This window comes from Bombina bombina, chromosome 12 (assembly GCF_027579735.1).
Source record: "Bombina bombina isolate aBomBom1 chromosome 12, aBomBom1.pri, whole genome shotgun sequence".
Lineage (NCBI taxonomy): Eukaryota > Metazoa > Chordata > Amphibia > Anura > Bombinatoridae > Bombina > Bombina bombina.
In genome coordinates this window covers 139,912,345-139,930,326 of record NC_069510.1, presented here as the reverse complement: position 1 = coordinate 139,930,326, position 17,982 = coordinate 139,912,345, and the positions used below count along the sequence as shown (strand labels likewise).

Below are 17,982 nucleotides of genomic sequence, written 5' to 3'. Positions count from 1 at the left end.
ATTTATAAATATGTACGCGATATCTGAAATATTTATAAAAATGTACGCGATATCTGAAATAATTATAAATATGTACGCGATATCTGAAATATTTATAAATATGTACGCGATATCTGAAATATTTATAAAAATGTATTCGCTATCGGACATGATTATGAAAATGTATCTGAAATATTTAAGTTTCATTTTGACTTCCATGTTCCTTTAAATGACTTATAACATATATAGCTACAAAATAAAGTGACATTATTTTTGTACATATGTGTGTGACTTATAGCTATATTTGTAAATGGCTGACACGTCAACAGCACGAGAGCAGAGAAGAACTGGTATTCACCACTAACTGCAGAAAATGACTGCTCTATTTGTTCTTTTTATCAATATCAATTATATGTTCAGTTCGGCCTTAAACAATTAAATCACTGCTCCTACTGGCACACAGGGGTTGAAATAACTGCTCTAGGTGTTACTAGCATGTTCTACAAGTTACTGTCAGCCAAGAATGCTACTTATCACCCTTCCCGACCCCGTCATGTGCTGGTTGTTTCAGCAGAGGAAAGCTGGCAACGCTACTAGCACTACCACTGATTGCAAAAAACTGGATACTGAATTAATGTCCCATAAAACTTTGTTTTCAAAGTAGAAACAGTAATATATTTTAAAATATGTTTTCTTTTCATGCAACAAAGAGAAATAATTTAGGATCAGTTTAACATAATTGGAAACTAAGAGGTACATTATGGTAATAATACACCATGTGTCCTTAATAATTTGTATGAGCTGACACAACAATCTGGAATTTCCATTATCCTTGGTCTTAAAGCTATATTGTGGTCACTTATTCTTTGTTCCATCTAACGCAATTTTCGTTCTCTCTCTCTCTCTTTTTTTTTTTACATTCAAGTTTAATTGCCCCTGTTCTGAATAAACCACATTCTTTTCAGTCGAGCAGATTCATGTTCCTCTTGACTTTTTGTTTTTAAAACATTGTACAATATTTTGGCTAGATTACCAATTGTGCGTTAGGCTTAAAAAGCAGCGTTGGCCGGTCCTAACACTGCTTTTTAACGCTGTTGGTATTACGAGTCTTGCAGGTACAGGTGTACCGCTCTCTTTTTTGTCCAGACTTGGAAATACCGCAAATCCACTTACGTAAATTGCGTATCCTATTTTTTCAATGGGACTTGCTTAGCGCCGGTATTACGAATCTGACAAAAAGTGAGCGGTACACCCTCTCCTGTCAAGACTGGTACTGCATTTTAAAGTCAGAAGTTAAAGAGTTTTAAACTACAATGCCGTAGCATAAAACTCTTAACTAAAGGACTAAAAAGTACACTAACACCCATAAACTACCTATTAACCCCTATACCGAGGCCCTTCCACATCGCAAACACTAAAATAAATTTTTTAACCCTTAATCTGCCGAACCGGACATTGCTGCCACTATAATAAATATATTAACCCCTAAACCGCCGCACTTCCACATCGCAAACATTAGTTAAATATTATTAACCCCTAATCTGCCGTCCCTAACACCGCCGCCACCTACCTACATTTATTAACCCCTAATCTGCCGCCCCCAACGTTGCCGCCACTATATTAAAGTTATTAACCCCTAAACCTAAGTCTAACCCTAACCCTAACACCCCCTGACTTAAATATAATTAAAATAAATATAAATAAAAATACTATAAATAACTAAATTATTCCTATTTAAAACTAAATACTTACCTATAAAATAAACCCTAAGCTAGCTACAATATAACTAATAGTTACATTGTATCTAGTTTAGGGTTTATTTTTATTTTACAGGCAAGTTTGTATTTATTTAACTAGGTACAATAGTTATTAAAATGTTATTAACTATTTAATAACTACCTAGTTAACCCCTTAATGACAACTGACGTACCAGGTACGTCCTGCAAAAACTGACAGTTAGTGACAATGGACGTACCTGGTACGTCAGTTGTCTAAGAGAGTGCTGGAAGCGATCGCAATCGCTTCCAGCAGTTCTCAGGGTATTGCAGTGATGCCTCGATATTGAGGCATCCTGCAATACCCTTTAAAAAGCATCCGATGCAGAGATAGCCACTCTGTGGCCCTCTCTGCACCGGTAGCGATGGTGCCGTTGGTGGATGGGTGGTGGGAGCTTACAAGGGAGGCGGTGGGCGGCCCATCGCTCCCCGGCATCCGGTTCCTTCAAGTGCTTTGTGCACGCCGGATGCTGGGAGCGTGCGGAGGGGGGGGCCTGCGGGCGCGCGCATGTGTGTGTGTGCGCGCGCAGCAACCACTGCCACCAATGACTAGAGAAAAGAGAGGGGGGCAGAAAACTTTTTTTTTTTTAAAATAAATAATAGGATCTGCTAGGGTAGGGGGATGGGGTTAGGTGGGGGGGGGGCAGCTACACTACAGAAAACCGCTGTTTAAGCAAAAAAAACCAAAAAAAACCCAACCTTTCTTTTTTGGGGAAAACTGGGTACTGGCAGACAGCTGCCAGTACCCAAGATGGTGGCAAATAGGTAGGTTGGGAGGGTTAGAGAGCTGTTTGGGGGGGATCAGGGAGGTTTGGGGCTAAGGCAGGGGTCCATCACAGATGAATACTTAAAAAAAAAATAAAAAAAAATAAAAAACACCTTTTATTTTAGTACTGGCAGACTTTCTGCCAGTACTTAAGATGGCGGGGACAATTGTGGGGTGGGGGAGGGAAGAGAGCTGTTTGAGAGGGATCAGGGGGTGGGATGTGTCAGGTGGGAGGCTGATTTCTACACTAAAGCTAAAATTAACCCTGCAAGTTCTCTACAAGCTACCTAATTAACCCCTTAACTGCTGGGCATAATACAAGTGTGGTGCGCAGCAGCATTTAGTGGCCTCCTAATTGCCAAAAAGCAACGCCAAAGCCATATATGTCTGCTATTTCTGAACAAAGGAGATCCCAGAGAAGCATTTACAACCATTTGTGACATAATTGCACAAGCTGTTTGTAAATAATTTTAGTGAGAAACCTAAAATTGTGAAAAATTTTACTTTTTTTTTTATTTGCTCGCATTTGGCGGTGAAATGGTGGTATGAAATGTACCAAAATGGGCCTAGATCAATACTTTGGGTTGTCTACTACACTACACTAAAGCTAAAATTAACCCTTCAAGGTCTCTACAAGCTCCCTAATTAACCCCTTCACTGCTGGGCATAATACACGTGTGGTGCTCAGCGGCATTTAGTGGCCTTCTAATTACCAAAAAGCAATGCCAAAGCCATATAAGTCTGCTATTTCTGAACAAAGAGGATCCCAGAGAAGCATTTACAACCATTTGTGCCATAATTGCACAAACTGTTTGTAAATAATTTCAGTGAGAAACCTAAAGTTTGTGACAAAATTTGTGAAAAAGTGAACGATTTTTTTTTATTTGCTTGCATTTGGCAGTGAAATGGTGGCATGAAATATACCAAAATGGGCATAAATCAATACTTTGGGTTGTCTTCTAAAAAAAAATATATACATGTCAAGGGATATTCAGAGATTCCGGACAGATATCAGTGTTCCAATGTAACTAGTGCTAATTTAGAAAAAAAGTGGTTTGGAAATAGCAAAGTGCTACTTGTATTTATTGCCCAATAACTTGCAAAAAAAGCAAAGATCATGTAAACATTGGGTATTTCTAAACTCAGGACAAAATTTAGAAACTATTTAGCATGGGTGTTTTTTGGTGGTTGTAGATGTGTAACAGATTTTTGGGGTCAAAGTTAGAAAAAGTGTGTTTTTTTAAATTTTTTCCTCATATTTTATAAAAGTTTTTTATAGTAAATTATAAGATATGATGAAAATAATGGTATCTTTAGAAAGTCTATTTAATGGCGAGAAAAACGGTATATAATATGTGTGGGTACAGTAAATGAGTAAGAGGAAAATTACAGCTAAACACAAACACTGCAGAAATGTAAAAATAGCCATTGTCATTAAGGGTAAGAAAATTGAAAAATGGTCCGGTCATTAAGGGGTTAAAATAAATACAAAAGTACCTGTAAAATAAAATCTAACCTAAGTTACAATTACACCTAACACTACACTACAATTAAATTATTTCCCTAAATTAAATACAATTAAATTAAATTATCTAAAGTACAAAAAACAAACAAACACTAAATGCAATCAGCCAATAGGATTGAGCTTGCATTCCATTGGCTGATTGGAACAGCCAATAGAATGTGAGCTCAATCCTATTGGCTGATTGGATCAGCCAATGGGATTGAAGTTCAATCCTATTGGCTGATTGCATCAGCCAATAGGATTTTTTCTACCTTAATTCCGATTGGCTGATCCATCTTGGATGACGTCATTTAAAGGAACCTTCATTCAGTCTTAGCCGTCGTCAGAAGAGGATGCTCCACGTTGGATGTCTTGAAGATGGACCCGCTCCGCGCCGGATGGATGAAGATAGAAGATGCCGTCTGGATGAAGACTTCTGCCCGTCTGGAGGACCACTTCGCCTGGCTTGGATGAAGACTTCTCCCGGCTTCGTTGAGGACTTTGGCCCGGTTGGATGAAGACTTCTCCCGGTAAGGTGATCTTCAAGGGGTTAGTGTTAGGTTTTTTTAAGGGGGTATTGGGTGGGTTTTAGAGTAGGGTTGGTTGTGTGGGTTTTAATGTTGGGGGTGGGATTTGTACTTTTTTTTTACAGGTAAAAGAGCTGATTACTTTGGGGCAATGCCCAGCAAAAGGCCCTTTTAAGGGCTATTTGTAATTTAGTGTAGGGTAGGGCTTTTTTATTTTGGGGGTGCTTTTTTATTTTGTTAGGGGAATTAGATTAGGTGTAATTAATTTAAAAATCCTGTAATTTTTTTTATTATTTTCTGTAATTTAGTGTGTTTTTTAGATAATTTAATATAATTGTATTTAATTGTTGTTAATTTAGGGAAATAATTTAATTGTAGTGTAGTGTTAGGTGTAATTGTAACTTAGGTAAGGTTTTATTTTACAGGTACTTTTGTATTTATTTTAGCTAGGTAGTTATTAAATAGTTAATAACTATTTAATAACTATTCTACCTAGGTAAAATAAATACAAATTTGCCTGTAAAATAAAAATAAACCCTAAGATAGCTACAATGTAACTATTAGTTATATTGTAGCTAGCTTAGGGTTTATTTTACAGGTAAGTATTTAGTTTTAAATAGGAATAATTTAGTTAATTATAGTAATTTTATTTAGATTTCTTTTAATTATATTTAAATTAGGGGGTGTTAGGTTTAGGATTAGACTTAGGTTTAGGGGTTAATAACTTTAATATAGTGGCGGCGACGTTGGGGGCGGCAGATTAGGGGTTAATAAATGTAGGTAGGTGGTGTCGATGTTAGGACCGGCAGATTAGGGGTTAATATTTAACTAATGTTTGCAAGGCGGGAGTGCCACAGTTTAGGGGTTAATATGTTTATTATAGTGGCTGCGACGTTGGGGCAGCAGATTAGGGGTTATTAAATGTAGGTAGGTGTCGGTGACATTGGGGGTGGCAGATTAGGGGTTAATAAATATAATGTAGGTGTCGGCGATGTTGGGGGCAGCAGATTAGGGGTTCATAAGTATAATGTAGGTGGTGGCGGTGTCCGGAGCAGCAGATTAGGGGTTAATAATATAATGTAGGTTGCGGCGATGTCAGGGGCGGCATATTAGGGGTTAATAAGTGTAAGATTAGGGGTGTTTAGACTCAGGGTTCATGTTAGGGTGTTAGGTGTAGACATAAAATGTATTTCCCCATAGGAATCAATGGAGCTGCGTTAGTGAGTTTTACGCTGCTTTTTAGCAGGTGTTAGACTTTTTTTCAGCCGGCTCTCCCCGTTGATTCATATGGGGAAATTGTGCACAAGCATATTACACCAGCTCATCGTTAACGTAAGCAGCGCTGGTATTGGAGTGCGGTAAGGAGCAAAATTTTGCTCAACGCTCACTTCTTGTCTGGGTTGCAAAAACCCGTAATACCAGCGCTGTCTGTAAGTGAGCGGTGAGAATAAACTGCTTGTTAGCACCACACAGCCTCTAACGCAAAACTCGTAATCTAGGTGTTTGTTTTTAATAAATGTAATAGGGAATACGTTACTCACTGAGCTTTTCTTTCGGAGGTCATAAGACACCTTTAACAAATGCTGTCAATACCTTTGAGCTGGGTGCACAGCTCAGAAGAACGTAATATTGCTCAAACAATCTAAACAGGGCTGTGATAGCATTGCAGTATATTTGTTTTCTTTTGCATATGCTGAAAGATTAAGAGCGGATATTCCTCTAAAGTTTAAGGACTTACACCTGAGATTACATAGATCTTTTGACTTGTGCCCAGTGTACATATGCTGTGAGTGCACGTGCACCAGCATTTAAACACTATGCCTGCTCACAGAGTCAGCAATGGTTTGTGTGGCACAAACTAAGTCTTCACAGACACAATACACATCACCTACATACAGAAAGAAAAGCAATCTGCTAGGAATGAACAACAGCTCAGTGGTTTGTTCTATGGCCCGGTTACCTAGGAGCAGCTTCTTTTAGCCCAATTGTGCTTTTCACAGAGGAGAACTTTCCTGAAGTATATCAGTCTGATCCTGCCTAACTAGGTCAGTTGAGCCCTGAGATACCAGGCAATCCTCCTCTGAACGAGGGAAATGGCAACCCCAGATGGCTGTTTCAGCCTCCTTTGGGCCTTGTCAGTGAGGTGCAGCCATGTAACTCTAAGCACATTGGACAAGGAGTCCAAGTCTGGTTTCCTCCATCGCCCTTAGGGCTTGATGATAAAATGGATTCTCCAGCTTGGAGAGTTCTAGTGCAGAATTCACAGGGGCTGAACTCACTGAATGCTTAAAAGAAAAAGAGGAAAAATCTCCAGCTCTGTGAGATTTCTGTATATGAAAGAGAGATAAGCTTAGTGCAATATAGCATTGCATGATATGAGAGTTTTTTTTGCACATTGTATTTAATAATACTTATACTTCAGTATTAATACATTTAAGTGTTACACTTTCTATTATATATTTTATTATATTTAGAATTAGATCCAGTAGTGGTTTTACAAATTCTGCGTATGTTTTGAAAGTTTCTGTGTTACTTAAACAAATTAGGATAATGCTTTGTATATTTCTGTGTATCCTTTACAAATTACAGTGCACTTTGTATTTGCTCCATTGTAAAACTTAAATTGACTTTTTCAGAAAGTGGGAGGGACAGGGCAGTTCCATGGGGTGAACAGGGGAGTTCCCAGGATCTGTCTGAAGCTCTCTCAAAATTCCTGTAAAATTGTGTAAGCATTTTAAACAAGCTGGTCTCATTGATTTATCTTGCGATCTGTATGCAGGGGAAGTTTGCTCAAAATTCACAATACACTTATTTAACTGACAGAAAAGTAATATATACTAAAACTAAACTAAAGGCAAAGGAAAGTTAAATTGTAGTTAAAACATGTCAGTTTAATTTGTAATTGATGTAAACTGAGCATAAGCCCCAGGAGTTCTTCAGTTACCTTCTCTCTCCCATCTGAAATTTTGTATCCCAGAGAGCTTCATTATTTTCTATGGAAGGTATCTCTCTGGAACTTCCAGGTTCCATCCTTTTTCTTAGAAAATTTACTGAACTCAGCACCTGTGGCATCTGCACAATAATTTCTCTCAAAACTAAAGAATGTTTGATTATCTGGCCCGTATAAAGTATTGAAGCTCTTTGGGAAACTGAAGCTGACAGTTTTTCTATTTTATTTTATAAAGAAGAAATTCAAAGTGCAATGTCATTTGTAAAAGATGCACATAAATATGCAAAGAATGATCCTAATTTGTTTAAGTTACACAGAAACTGTGAAAGCATAATCAGAATTTGTAAAATTCCAATCTTATATACACTGCTGTATACAAAATAAAATACAAAATATAAAGTGCAAAGTTTAAATGTAATAACATATAATAAAAAAGGAAACAAAGTGTAAATGCAGCAGAACAGTCATGTCATGTAGTGCTATATTGCATTGGGCTTGTCTCTCCTTCACATACAGAAATGCAGGAAATGCACCTTGGAGAAGTATAGCAAAAACTGCCTTTTGGAAATTTCACTATAGCTGGAGGATCATTTTAGATCATTTCACAGGAACAGAGAGCTTTCGATCATCAGGCCTAGAGGAAGACTTTCCCAGGGTCATAACACAAATACATAAAGAAAGAGAAGCAATTTTCCAGGAACGAACAACAGTTCAGGCTTGTTCTATGGTCTGGGAGTAGCTTCTTTTAGTCCAATTGTGCTTTTCACAGAGGAGAACTTTCCTGAAGTATATCAGTCTGATCCCGCCTAACCAGGTCAGTCCAGCACTGAAATACCAGGCAATCCTCCTCTAAATAAGGGGAATGGAAACCCCAGATGATTGTTTCAGCCTCCTTTGGGCCTCATCAGTGAGGTGCAGCCATGTACTTCTAAGCACATTGGGCAAGGAGTCCAAGTCTGGTTTCCCCCACGCCCTGAGGGATATTTTCCCCAGGGACATAATAGAAATACATACAGAAAGTGAAGAAACCTGCCAGGAATAAACAGATCAGTGGCTGGTTCTATGGCGAGTTGCCACCTGGGAGTAGTGTATTTGTGCTATTCACAGAGGAGAAATTTCCTAAATCATATCAGTCTGACCCTGGCTAACAAGGTCAGTCCAGCAATGAAATAGCAGGTAATTATACTCTGAACAAGTCAAATGGCAACCCCAGACTATTATTGCAGCTTCCTTTATACAATACACTTCACTGCCAGTTTCATGAGTTTGAATACTGGTGCATAGGTCCTCCTCACAGCATATGTAGGTATGCCACTGAAAAGCAGTAATATCTTTTACTAGAAGTGTATTTGCTAATGGAAGTATAATGCAAAAATGTTTATATTTAAAATGGAAATGCATTCATGCACATTTCAATGTTGGTTTTGTAGTCAACTTTTTTTTATCATCTTATCTAATACAGGGTCCTGTCCTGAACAGCAAACGTTCCTTGTCATACTTAAAGAGTTGTGTCCCTCTCCACCAATAAAGCAGCCAGGTGGGATAAGTAGCAAGTACAAAACCAATACTATACCATTAGTTTCTATTTAAATGTAAACAGCTTTTACTTAACATTTGTTCTTGTCTTATATATGCATGATAGAAAACATAAGAGTGGAATATCCCTTTCATTTTTGTGACACCTGGACCTGATGGCTATGACAACCCTGGGTTTCTCAATTGCCAGATCGAGAATCGCTGAACCAAGTGAAGATTGGTAAATGTGTTACAAACAAATGATGTCATGAGGCCTATCACACAATTACCTGAATCCCACTCTCACACTGATACACAGAGACATTATGAGATGCTATTAATTCCCTGGTGTCACTGATCATCCAGATGCAAATGCTTCTTAATTGCCGACTCTCTTCTCCCACTGTGCAGGCAGTAATGGTAGCAGCACGCCACAGGCCTCTCATTGGGTTAATCTTTATCAATAAGAATTTTTGTGTCATTATTAGCTAGTGTGGGCTGCTCTGCCTGGCACCCTGCAGAGTATCACTCCATAACACACCCTCTGCAGACTTATAGATTTACTTTGCTCAAAACATCAGCAGCCGTGATACGGTAAATCAATGCAACTCAAAGCTCTGGAACAGAAGAGAGAATGTGCCCTCCAGCGGCCCCTGTCTGCACAGTTTCCCCCTCTGTGTGGAACGTTACATCTTTGTCAGGGTCACACACACTGAGCAATTATCACAGAAAAGCGATACAAGGTCACTGAGATCAGCTGCACCCCCACACACTAAATGTACTGCATACAAACAATGCACTCGTTAATACTCATCCTGAGCATACATAATGCAAACACACAAGGTCCAGACACTGCAAAGACCACACACAAACATTATGTAGTTACAAGTCTACTATTTCATCTGGAACTTAACCTGATTGAGCCTAATCTTCATTCTTATATGGGCATATACAGGACAAGGGATACAGGTCAGGAGTATGAAGTAAGGTCTGATGTGGGTATACAAACTAACAGGAACTGATGCCAATGTTGTCTGATCTGAGGTACAACATGGGCATGTGGTTGACAGGTACTGCAAAGCTAAGGATCTGATCTGATATCTGATGTGGATATACTGTCAATAGGAGCTGCAGGACTAAGTGTGTGATCAGATATTTTGTATGTACGTTCAGTTGATAGGAACTGCAGGGCTATGAGTCTGATGTAAGGTCCTATATATGCATGTGGCTGACAGGGACTGCAGGTGCTTGGGTCTGATGTGAGATCTGATAAGGGCAAATAGTTGACAGTTACTGCAGGGTGTGGGTATGATGCAACATCTGATATATGCATGTGCAAGTGACAGGGACTGCAGGTGCTTGGATCTGATGTGAGATCTGATAAGGGCATATAGAGTTGACAGGGACTGCAGGGCTGTGGGTATGATGTAACATCTGATATATGCATGTGAGTGACAAGGACTGCAGGTGCCTGGGTCGGATGTGAGATCTGATAAGGGCATAGAGTTGACAGGGACTGCAGGGCTGTGGGTATGATGTAACATCTGATATATGCATGTGAGTGACAGGGATTGCAGGGCCAGTAATCTGGTGTGATGTCTGATGTAGACATGTGGCTTGCAGAGGGTCTGCAGAGCCATGTAACTGATCTTATTCTGATATGGGCATACAGCTAACAGGAACTTCAGGCCATAGGTATGATGTGAGGTATGATGTGGACATGTATGGTTACAAGGCCAGTAGTCAGATCAGATCTGAGATGTTATATACGCATATGGCTGACAGGCACTACAGGGCCAGGGGTCTGATCTGAAGTCAAATACAGGCATGTAACAGGGAGGGGCTGCAGATCTATGGGGTCAAATCTGAAGTTTGATGTTGGTATAAAGCTATTATGGGCTCCAGGACGAGGTCTAATCTGAGATCTAATCTGATCTGACAGTGGCAACAGTTGATTTGACATTTAAAGTAAAAATATATTTCTGACTGGGGCTGCAGTGCAATGGGATTTAATCGGAGGTTTGCTGTGGGTATAATTCAGGCATGGTATACAGACACTGGGGTCTGATAGGAGGTAATAGGAGCCAATCTGAGGTTTGATGTAGGCATATAACTGACAGGAGCTTAAGATAATAGGATCTGATCTGAGGTGTGATGTAGCCATATAACAGAAAGGAGCTGAAGCTAATAGGATCTGATCTGAGGTGTGATGTAGGCATATAACTGACAGGAGCTGAAGCTAATGGGATCAGATCTGAGGTGTGATGTAGGCATATAACTGACAGGAGCTTAAGATAATAGGATCAGATCTGAGGTGTGATGTAGGCATATAACTGACAGGAGCTGAAGCTAATGGGGTCAGATCTGAGGTGTGATATAGGCACATAACTGACAGGAGCAGAATCTAATGGGATCTGATCTGAGGTGTAATGTAGGCATGCAACTGACAGGAGCAGAAGCTAATGGGATCAGATCTCAGGTGTGATGTAGGCATATAACTGACAGGAGCAGAATCTAATGGGATCTGATCTGAGGTGTAATGTAGGCATATAACTGACAGGAGAAGAAGCTAATAGGATCAGATCTGAGGTGTAATGTAGGCATATAACTGACAGGAGCAGAAGCTAATGGAATCAGATGTGAGGTGTGGTGTAGGCATATAACTGACAGGAGCTGAAGTTAATGGGATCAGATCTGAGGCGTGATGTAGGCATATAACTGACAGGAGCTGAAGCTAATAGGATCAGATCTGAGGTGTAATGTAGGCATATAACTGACAGGAGCAGAATCTAATGGGATCTGATCTGAGGTGTAATGTAGGCATATAACTGACAGGAGCAGAAGCTAATGGGATCAGATCTGAGGTGTGATGTAGTCATATAACTGACAGGAGCAGAAGCTAATGGGATCCGATCTGAGGTGTGATATAGGCATATAACTGACAGGAGCAGAAGCTAATGGGATCCGATCTGAGGTGTGATGTAGGCATATAACTGACAGGAGCTGAAGCTAATGGGATCAGATCTGAGGTGTAATGTAGGCATATAACTGTCAGGAGCAGAAGCTAATGGGATCTGATCTTAGGTTTGATGTAGACATATAACTGACAGGAGCTGAAGCTAATGGGATCACATCTGAGGTGTGATGTAGTCATATAACTGACAAGAGCAGAAGCTAATGGGATCTGATCTGAGGTGTGATGTAGTCATATAACTGACAAGAGCAGAAGCTAATGGGATCTGATCTGAGGTGGAATGCAGGGATATAACTGACAGGAGCTGAAGCTAATGGGATCAGTTCTGAGGTGTGATATAGGCATATAACTGACAGGAGCTGAAGCTAATGGGATCAGATCTGAGGTGTGATAAAGGCACATAACTGACAGGAGATGAAGCTAATGGGATCAGATCTGAGGTGTAATGTAGGCATATAAATGACAGGAGCTGAAGCTAATGGGATCAGATCTGAGGTGTGATGTAGGCATATAACTGACAGGAGCTGAAGCTAATGGGATCAGATCTGAGGTGTGATGTAGGCATATAACTGACAGGAGCTGAAGCTAATGTGATTAAATCTGAGGTGTGTTGTAGGCATATAACTGACAGAGGCTGAAGCTAATGGGATCTGACCTGAGGAGAGGATTGATGTAGCCATATAACTTTCAGGAGCAGAAGCTAATGGGAACATATTTAAGGTGTGATGTAGGCATATAACTGACAAGAGCAGGAGCTAATGGGATCTGATCTGAGGTGTGATACAGGGATATAACTGAAAAGAGCAGGAGCTAATGAGATCTGATCTGAGGTGTGATGCAGGGATATAACTGAAAAGAGCAGGAGCTAATGAGATCTGATCTGAGGTGTGTTGCAGGGATATAACTGAAAAGAGCAGGAGCTAATGAGATCTGATCTGAGGTGGAATGCAGGGATATAACTGACAGGAGCTGAAGCTAATGGGATCAGTTCTGAGGTGTGATATAGGCATATAACTGACAGGAGCTGAAGCTAATGGGATCAGATCTGAGGTGTGATAAAGGCACATAACTGACAGGAGATGAAGCTAATGGGATCAGATCTGAGGTGTGATATATGCACATAACTGACAGGAGATGAAGCTAATAGGATCAGACCTGAGGTGTGATGTAGGCATATAACTGACAGGAGCTGAAGCTAATGGGATCAGATCTGAGGTGTGATGTAGGCATATAACTGACAGGAGCTGAAGCTAATGGGATCAGATCTGAGGTGTAATGTAGGCATATAAATGACAGGAGCTGAAGCTAATGGGATCAGATCTGAGGTGTGATGTAGGCATATAACTGACAGGAGCTGAAGCTAATGTGATTAAATCTGAGGTGTGTTGTAGGCATATAACTGACAGAGGCTGAAGCTAATGGGATCTGACCTGAGGAGAGGATTGATGTAGCCATATAACTTTCAGGAGCAGAAGCTAATGGGAACATATTTAAGGTGTGATGTAGGCATATAACTGACAAGAGCAGGAGCTAATGGGATCTGATCTGAGATGTGATACAGGGATATAACTGAAAAGAGCAGGAGCTAATGAGATCTGATCTGAGGTGTGATGCAGGGATATAACTGAAAAGAGCAGGAGCTAATGAGATCTGATCTGAGGTGTGTTGCAGGGATATAACTGAAAAGAGCAGGAGCTAATGAGATCTGATCTGAGGTGTGATGCAGGGATATAACTGAAAAGAGCAGGAGCTAATGAGATCTGATCTCAGGTGTGATGCAGAGATATAACTGAAAAGAGCAGGAGATAATGGGATTTGATCTGAGGTGTGATGCAGGGATATAACTGACAAGAGCAGGAACTAATGGGATCTGATCTGAGGTGTGATGCAGGGATATAACTGAAAAGAGCAGGAGCTAATGGGATCTGATCTGAGGTGTGATGCAGGGATATAACTGAAAAGAGCAGGAGCTAATGAGATCTGATCTGAGGTGTGATGCAGGGATATAACTGAAAAGAGCAGGAGCTAATGAGATCTGATCTGTGGTGTGATGCAGGAATATAACTGAAAAGAGCAGGAGCTAATGAGATCTGATCTGTGGTGTGATGCAGGGATATAACTGAAAAGAGCAGGAGCTAATGAGATCTGATCTGAGGTGTGATGCAGGGATATAACTGAAAAGAGCAGGAGCTAATGAGATCTGATCTGTGGTGTGATGCAGGGATATACTGTAACTGAAAAGAGGTGAATTTAATGGGATCTGATCTGAGGTGTGATGCAGGGATATAACTGAAAAGAGGTGAAGTTAATGGGATCTGATCTGAGGTGTGATGCAGGGATATAACTGAAAAGAGCAGGAACTAATGGGATCTGATCTGAGGTGTGATGCAGGGATATAACTGACAAGAGCAGGAGCTAATGGGATCTGATCCGTGGTGTGATGCAGGGATATAACTGAAAAGAGCAGGAGCTAATGAGATCTGATCTGAGGTGTGATGCAGGGATATAACTGAAAAGAGCAGGAGCTAATGAGATCTGATCTGAGGTGTGATGCAGGAATATAACTGACAAGAGCAGGAGCTAATGGGATCTGATCTGAGCTGTGATGCAGGGATATAACTGAAAAGAGCAGGAGCTAATGAGATCTGATCTGAGGTGTGATGCAGGGATATAACTGAAAAGAGCAGGAGCTAATGAGATCTGATCTGAGGTGTGATGCAGGGATAAAACTGAAAAGAGCAGGAGCTAATGAGATCTGATCTGAGGTGTGATACAGGGATATAACTGAAAAGAGCAGGAGCTAATGAGATCTGATCTGAGGTATGATGCAGGGATATAACTGACAAGAGCAGGAGCTAATGGGATCTGATCTGTGATGTGATGCAGGATATAACTGAAAAGAGCAGGAGCTAATGAGATCTGATCTGAGGTGTGATGCAGGGATATACTGTAACTGAAAAGAGGTGAAGTTTCTGATCTGAGGTGTGATGCAGGGATATAACTGAAAAGAGCAGGAACTAATGGGATCTGATCTGAGGTGTGATGCAGGGATATAACTGAAAAGAACAGGAGCTAATGGGATCTGATCTGAGGTGTGATGCAGGGATATAACTGAAAAGAGCAGGAGCTAATGGGATCTGAGGTGTGATGCAGGGATATAACTGAAAAGAGCAGGAGCTAATGGGATCTGATCTGAGGTGTGATGCAGGGATATAACTGAAAAGAGCAGGAGCTAATGGGATCTGATCTGAGGTGTGATGCAGGGATATAACTGAAAAGAGCAGGAGCTAATGGGATCTGATCTGAGGTTTGATGCAGGGATATACTGTAACTGAAAAGAGGTGAAGTTAATGGGATCTGATCTGAGGTGTGATGCAGGGATATAACTGAAAAGAGCAGGATCTAATGAGATCTGATCTGAGGTGTGATGCAGGGATATAACTGACAAGAGCAGGAGCTAATGGGATCTGATCTGAGGTGTGATGCAGGGATATAACTGAAAAGAGCAGGAGCTAATGAGATCTAATCTGAGGTGTGATGCAGGGATATAACTGAAAAGAGCAGGAGCTAATGGGATCTGATCTGAGGTGTGATGCAGGGATATAACTGAAAAGAGCAGGAGCTAATGAGATCTAATCTGAGGTGTGATGCAGGGATATAACTGAAAAGAGCAGGAGCTAATGGGATCTGATCTGAGGTGTGATGCAGGGATATAACTGAAAAGAGCAGGAGCTAATGGGATCTGATCTGAGGTGTGATGCAGGGATATAACTGAAAAGAGCAGGAGCTAATGGGATCTGATCTGAGGTGTGATGCAGGGATATAACTGAAAAGAGCAGGAGCTAATGGGATCTGATCTGAGGTGTGATGCAGGGATATAACTGAAAAGAGCAGGAGCTAATGGGATCTGATCTGTGGTGTGATGCAGGGATATACTGTAACTGAAACGAGGTGAAGTTAATGGGATCTGATCTGAGGTGTGATGCAGGGATATAACTGAAAAGAGCAGGAGCTAATGGGATCTGATCTGAGGTGTGATGCAGGGATATAACTGAAAAGAGCAGGAGCTAATGGGATCTGATCTGAGGTGTGATGCAGGGATATAACTGAAAAGTGCAGGAGCTAATGAGATCTGATCTGAGGTGTGATGTAGGGATATAACTGACAGGAGCAGCAGGGCATCTTATATAAGGTGTGATATAGGCATATGGCTGACTGAGGCTACAGAGCCATAATGTCTGTTATTAGTTATTTTCTGAACCTAAACTATCACTCCCCCAACCACTGGTTGTCTATTATCATTTGGAGTTTAAGAGGCAACGTCCACTGAACTAATGAGCACACAGAGAAATGCACTGTGCCCATGTGAATACATAAATACTACACTGAGTGTGCACAAACAGCCCTGCAGTCATAGGGCACTATATTCCAGCTAGACCCTGTCATACAGCTACAAGAAGTCTGTGTAATGAGCACTAGTCTCATAGTGTGTGCTCTATGTGCTACAGTATTTGCTGGTATACAGACTCCTTATGTAGAGTGTGCTCTATGTGCTACAGTATTTGCCTGGTATACAGACTCCTTATGTAGAGTGTGCTCTATGTGCTACAGTATTTGCCTGGTATACAGACTCCTTATGTAGTGTGTGCTCTATATGCTACAGTATTTGCTGGTATACAGACTCTGTGACGAACCAAGGTTATCCAACCCTGCACCAGTCACTTATTTGGCACAGAAAGGGTTTTCAGCCCCCTTTTCTGTCACCTAAAGCTCAAATGCTGCCACCACTTAAAATTTATTAAAGGGAAAATCTTAAGGAAAACCCCAGACTTTACACATTAACTCTAAAAATACAATTTAGCAGAAAATAACCTAAAATTATACAGTTCTAATATTCCAGTCTCTTTCAGTAAAGTGGTTCAATTATTAGACAAAGGCCAAACTTAATAAAGGAATTATTTATTATGCCAAAAATATTATGCACAATGCATTAATAATAAAAAGTTGTTACAAATAAAATTACACACGCAAACAGTGTTTTAAAATAAAAAGGAGAAAAACAGAATTGAATACTTTACTAGCTTCAAGATCTGCGCCAGGGGAATGGCAAAAAAATGATGGCTCCTTACTTCTGTACAGCAGCTCCCCTTGTAAGAATGACAATCTTATTGTTAAAAAATAAGATTCTTAAACCTACTTCTCAGAGATCATGTTGCTTAACCACACCCTCCTGGGCGGGCTAAGAAACCCCACTCTCTTTACAACCTTCAATAGACTAAATTTCTTGCCTGAATTTATACAATCCATTATCATTCCTGCTAGGTAAGAAATTTCTATATTTACATATTTAGAACCTCTTAGTTTTATTGGGAGAACCAGTTTGATATCAAATATGCCATAGGTTGTCATATTTACCTGCCGTTAAGGTTTTAACACTTTTAACCCACATATGTACATAATATACCAATGTCCTGTCAGTGACCTGGTCAGTTTTTGTAATGAAGGGCCTGTTTTGCATCATGCATTCTATTGACAGCTTAAGCCATAAACTTTATCCTGTGTATCTCTGTGACTAAGAGCTTCAGTGATTTTATGACTCAATGCATACACACTAGCATTTGGTGGCTAGTTAGAGGGTTCTGGCACTTCAAAGAAAATACAAACACAATTCTTCTTGAAAACAAATAACTGTTTTGAGTGCAAGCTACACAAAGTTAACTCCTTAGCAGCTGAATCCTGAGATATTTGTGACAGACTCCTTATGTAGTGTGTGCTCTATGTGCTACAGTATTTGCTGGTATACAGACTCCTTATGTAGTGTGTGCTCTATGTGTTACAGTATTTTCTGGTATACAGACTCCTTATGTAGTGTGATACACAAATTTACAAGGGCACTGCCCATAGCTGTACAGAGAGGACGAGTTTATAAACCCACATTATTGATGAGAACTAATGTTAAAGGCAGTAGGGTGTATGTACCAACCATCCTGCG

The 17,982-nt window shown here is 40.3% G+C and overlaps 1 protein-coding gene across 1 annotated transcript in view; it reads right to left on the bottom strand.

Annotated features, from left to right (window-relative positions):
* The window catches only part of ASTN2 (astrotactin 2), a 1,265,353-nt gene that overhangs the window by 1,244,115 nt on the left and 3,256 nt on the right, over positions 1-17,982 (bottom strand). The window lies entirely within an intron of this gene.